This window comes from Crocodylus porosus, unplaced genomic scaffold (assembly GCF_001723895.1).
Source record: "Crocodylus porosus isolate Cpor-Errol unplaced genomic scaffold, CroPor_comp1, whole genome shotgun sequence".
Classification (NCBI taxonomy): Eukaryota; Metazoa; Chordata; order Crocodylia; family Crocodylidae; genus Crocodylus; species Crocodylus porosus.
The window spans coordinates 7425347-7431189 of record NW_017728915.1 but is presented as its reverse complement, the minus strand read 5'-3'; the positions used below and the strand labels follow the sequence as shown (position 1 = coordinate 7431189).

The following is a 5843-nucleotide window of genomic DNA, read 5'->3' as shown; positions in this document are numbered from 1 at the left end:
AAAAAAAAAAAAAGTAATGGAGTCCTTTTAACCTTGAGTTTTGATGTCTAACTCTAAATGTGGGTACTTTTATTTATTATATTTTAGATATTTTATCTATTATAGTATCTTTCATAGTAATAAGCTAAAAAAGTTAAATTGCTCTATTTTCCTCAAAGCCAATTAATTAGATGACACACACCTTTCAGAATTTGAAGGATAACGGACGATGTTCACATATCTGAATATTTAAGCTTTGAAGCCTGTTCAAATGGTACGCATTTCAGTTAGATATTTTTTAATGCGTCTAGGACATTTGTCATATACCATTTGTTTCCCTACAGTCCTTTTCACCTGTTGATGGGTTAGTTCAGTCAAAGCCTAGAAGCAGCAAATGGGAAACGACTGGTAGTCAGCACGAGGAGATAGTGATGGTTTCTTAGTCTGAAGTCAAGTAGCAGGCAGGGGAGAACTGCACCTTGCAGACCAGTGACTTCCAAATGAAAGTTAAGAGCATGGGCTGGCTTACCCCGGGTCCTGCGCCCTGCTCGGGTATGCTCTGCACACAGGAGACTATATTTGGGTGTGTGTCACTCCCACAATGTACCATACAAAACAGCTGACTGAGGGCTTCCACCACACTGATCGCATAAGAGTGAATTTACCTTGCATATAATGAATTTTTGGTATAAAAAAAGCTTGGTGCTTAAGAGTGAATTAGCACATACAGAACCTGCATAAAGTGAGGGAAACCTCTATTTAAGATAGCCAAGGGTTGAGAAACCTGAGGAAAACCTGCATAGTTGCTTTGCAACTTGCAAAGCAACATAAAAACAAGCTGACAGTCAAAAATCCTAAAAAGCTTGTTTGTATAATCAACAAGTAGTCTGCAGCATTCAGGTTATAGAACTTTTATATCAAAGAGTTGTAAAGCCAGAATTTCTGGTGGATGGTGCAAACTTGGAAATGGACGGTTGTTTTTGTAAGTGTTGTTTTTATTGCAGGTTTTTAAATACAGGGACCTCCAGAAGCTGATCTAAAAGTTGAAAGGGAGGAGACATCAGCAAAGCTTTGGGAGATGCCTTACTGTAAAGCTTAGTGGCTTCTCCATCTTCTGAGTAGAGAGATGTTGGACTTGTTGCCAAAGTGCTGCCTTGCACCTGCTTTAGGTGGCTTTATACTGCTACTCCTAGCTGCCCCTAAAGCTTCTAGAAAATCAGCAGTGTCAGAGTCTCCTTTTTTTTACAGAAGCTTCTTGCTCATCCTTGGGCTCGTCTTTCTCTCTCTCTTTCTCTCTGCCCATGATTAGTTTCAATTTCTATAGGTGCTGCTGCTGGTAGCCTTCCTAGGGAAGCTGAGAAGTGAAACTGACCTGATTCTTGTCTCTTTCATTGCTCTTTAGGGGTTTTTGAATGTAAAGGGTGAAACTGAACCAGACTTGTCAATTTCACTTTGCTGCAGTAGTACTGGAAAGGTATGCAGAAGGGTAGATAGTATATCCTCACATTCACCTTCCATTTCAGAGAGATCTTCACAGCCATGAGTGGTAGATGACCTTAATAAAAGATTGGTAGACTATATTCAGTTTAATATGACCACTACTCACAAGTTATAAAACAATGACTTGTCTGAAGGAAAAAAAAAAAAAGTAATGGAGTCCTTTTAACCTTGAGTTTTGATGTCTAACTCTAAATGTGGGTACTTTTATTTATTATATTTTAGATATTTTATCTATTATAGTATCTTTCATAGTAATAAGCTAAAAAAGTTAAATTGCTCTATTTTCCTCAAAGCCAATTAATTAGATGACACACACCTTTCAGAATTTGAAGGATAACGGACGATGTTCACATATCTGAATATTTAAGCTTTGAAGCCTGTTCAATAAAATATTCGGCATGGCTATATTTGGAGTACATTATGATATTCTTCATTGGGTAGCATCACTGTTGTCTTGAGGAGAATTGGTCTTTTTTTTTTTTTTTTTTAAAATAGCAAATCGTCCTTTAAATCAGTGTGGAGTTAACAAACCGTACCTGTCATTGCCTTCCAGTGCCTTTTTGGCTTAAATTCAGTCAACTACTGCAATATATAATGTTTATTTTTAGTTTCCAAATGTTAGAGAACTGTTAAAATGGAGTTTTATTGTATATAGAATAGTAGTTGAAAGCAGCAGCATCTATTGATAAGTTATCAGTGTTGTTTTACAGAAGAGCCTTTTCAGTTTTGGCTTTTAGTCGAGGTTCGATCTGGCTTTACAGAAGTTGGTTTAATTTCTTTTATCTGCATTTTCTTTCCCTTAGGTGTCAGTTGTTGCTCTTTCCCTAGCCAGACATGAAAATCTGGCATCATTCTGCTCATTACTGTGGTAGCAGTTCCCATCTTGAACAGCAGCATTAAGAGTCATACTGCAGTCTCTTGAATGCAGTAAATTCTGTGAGTGGAAGGACTAGTTTGCACAGTTGCTTTATCTAAATATTTGAATTTTTGACATTTAAAAAAAGGTGATTGGTGATCACTGTGTAGATGAGAATGAGTTGTCATTTTTACAGGTTTGTTAACCACATTTAATTAGTCTTATGAGGTCAAAAATAACTCTTATTCCAGATTTACTGAAATCAATCTGTCTTCAGAGCAGGTTGCCCCAATATTTGCAATTATGGAAGAAACCTTTTGTGGCAGAGACCCCAAATCTGTGTCCAAAAATGCAGTTTAGGGAGTTGATCTAGAGTGCACTGACTCTCTTCATGCTATCTAGTTTTAATGCTCTCTGAGAAGTTAACGCTTTATGCTCCTTGCTTTTTATCTAGGTAGTTAATGAAAAAGGGAAGTGGACCGGATCAAATCAGATTAAACTGAAGTCTGTGCCATTCTTGCAGTCAGTGCCACACACACTGCTCTCTTGGGAACTGGTGGTAGCAGTCTTAACTGTATGGGAAACGTGGTTATTTAGGTCAGTGCCTGCCAACAGAGACTGCTACTGGTAGTGGTGGACAAGAGATCTCTGGCACATGAGTAAACACAGGAAAGATGCCCTGCAATGCAGTACAGGACATGAAATTGCTTTTTTTTCCATTGGCTTGCTAATCTCATCAAACAAATCAAGTCTTAGCAGTCTAGTCTGGGTATTGATTAGTAGAAATTCAATTGTCACCTGTGCCCCAAAACAGCTGTAAGCTTGCCAAAAGTGTGCTGGGAATGTTTACGGGACCCTTACTCCCTGGAAGTAGGTGTGTTAGTGTGATGATGTCTATGCAAAGTTATTGAATGAAATGCTTGTGCATTGTTTTTTCTATTTGCTACAGAAGTTTGAATTGCCAAATGTAATACTTCAAAATCTGTTCCTGTCCAGGTAGAATTAAACAGTCCCATTTGGACTGTTAATAGTGGGGCTTAAGGTCAGGGCTGAAATTATATGTCAAGAATGTACAGTCATTCCACTGGAATTTTTGGATGTCTTTTACTGACCTATTCCTTAACTCCAGGCGTTTTTTAAAAGACAAGTTCTTGAGAAGTAAAATATTTTTACTTTTTCTGGACCATGGGTAACGAAGCTGAGCTTGTAATCCACCTCAGGCAATATTGGCTGCTTGCAGATGTTAAAACCAAAACCCCGTGCTTTACTTGAGGAAGCAGCACATTACTTTGACATGGTTCTGTGCCGTCTGTATAGATCGGATGTGTCAGCAGGGCTTTCTGGGCTTTTAGCTAAAGCTGATTCAATCAGCTATTAGATAAAAATGCCAAAAACCCCCCACTAGAACGCCCAATCTATACAGATGTTGGATGAGCTGGGTCCAAATAACACAATGCCTCTTCTGGGCATGTGCTGGGTTTGTTGTGGGAACAGGCTGAATTTAAAGTAAAATGTCATTTTTTTCCCCCCCCATAACATCTGCAAGCAGCTATCATGCTTTGCTTGCTATGTCAGTCATAAGTGTTGACATTTTATTGTCTGTGGTCATACCCAGTGTCAAAGAATCTTGTAGACAGCTTGTTGTCCATGAGCCATGAGTCGAGTGACCATAACTGCAGGTCTTAGTTTGTCTTGTCTGACCCCTTGAAAAAGCCTTGCTGGTTTCATGTATAGGGTCACTCTTAAAAGTCTAGATAAAGGAGGCAGTTAGGAGAGAAAAGCAAGTGGAAGGAAGGAAAATGTTCTAAGAGTATGATTACATTAAGGTTCACCTTTTAGTTTAGGGCTGCAGTTTTCAACCTTTTAAAAATTTGTGGACCCCTAAAAAATTTGGAATGATGTGGACCCCCTTTGTATTGTAGGCATGGGTATTCACATAGTTTTGGTTAATCATAGCCCATAAAAGATGACTCGTTACTCTGTGGGCTTCCAGGGGTTTGCGGACTACAGGTTGAAAACCACTAGTTTAGAGAGAGCACAACTTGTGGAGCTGTGCAGCAAAGCTACCACAAGTGTAGGTCTCTTTCTCAGCCCTTTATTTAATTGTATTCTTTGGTTGGCAGTTTTCATTTGATGGGAACAATTGTTGGGGGTTTGTGATCTCTACTGCAGAGCTTTTGTAAGATGCCAGAAAGGAAGATGCTACAATGGGCAGTATTAATGCTTTGAGATCCAATGTTGTTGCCAAAGATGGGTGTGGTGCCATTTTATTTGTTGATGTGGCTTCCAGACACTCATCTACTGTCTTTCCCTGGAATAATTTCATTCATTTTCTTACTGTCCTGTGTTCTGTCGTTGCTTTTTATGGATCCTGACAAGATGCAGACATTTGGATGCTGAAATGTATTTTCATTGCAGTAACTTGTCTTTTAAAGTAACTAGGAACCCATTGCTTGGTTCCCAGAACACTTTTGATGCTGAATTCCCATTAAAGGGAGCTGTTTTCACTGCTATTCACATCAGCACTCTGAACATTTATCAGTGATCAGTAAAAATAATGGTAACATCATTCCTCCTGAGTCATGGGGCCTACATGTAAGCTTGTCCCCCTATTGTTTGCTCTGATTTCATTAATTAGGTTTTATTTTTTCATTTTATTGCCTGCAGAAGAGAGTTAAGTATGTATTATCTAGCACTAGGAAAATAAGCCCCATTTCCAGATGAAATATATGGGGTCTGTGGTACTATGCCTTTCCCACCTTCTTGTGTCTTGCTTTCTATTCAACTGGGCCAGATTATTTCAAGCTTACAAAGAGCTGAGGTCAAAGTGTTCAAATTTGTGTGCCTCAAGTTAAGCAGCTGAGAAGTGACCTGACTCCTCCAGTGCTGAGCCTTTGTGGCTCCAGTTAACTTAGCTGAGAATCTGAACGATGTGGGTACTTAGACACCCAGATTTGAACACTCTGACCCATGTCTTTCATTAACATCAGCATTCTTGCTGAAACTAGACAGTGACTTTCTCATGTCAGTTCCAAGAAGTGTACATTCCTTTTTCCTTCTACAAATTGCAGTTGCTGTTCTGAATTGTGATTTATGTGCTGCTGTAATGACCTCATCAGTTACAGCCTGTTTGCTAAATACACACTTTACACTGTACGGTTCCTTCAGACGATATGTTCACCCCTGCAGTGTATGCATGTAATTCTCATAAACAGTAATGAAAGCTTCCTGTATGCATTGAGGGAAGAACATACAGCCTTTACATTGGAACAGCTTGTTTATATTTCTTCTTATCTGTGGAGTTAGTGATGCATAGCTTGATACAGTTAAATATAGAAAGGCCGAAACACAAGGAGGTTCATCGTTTGTAGGGTTGGAAGGGACGTGAGCAGATCATCAAGTCTGACCCCCTGCCATGGCAGGAAAGAGTACTGGGGTCAAACGACTCCAGCAAGGTGTTTGTCTAGCCTTGTCTTAAAGACCCCCAGGGTAGGAGCCAGCACCACTT

At 39.3% G+C, this 5843-nt stretch overlaps 1 protein-coding gene across 2 annotated transcripts in view; it reads left to right on the top strand.

Moving 5' to 3' along the window:
- NUP93 (nucleoporin 93) overlaps positions 1 to 5843 on the top strand; it is a 151990-nt gene that overhangs the window by 2862 nt on the left and 143285 nt on the right. The window lies entirely within an intron of this gene.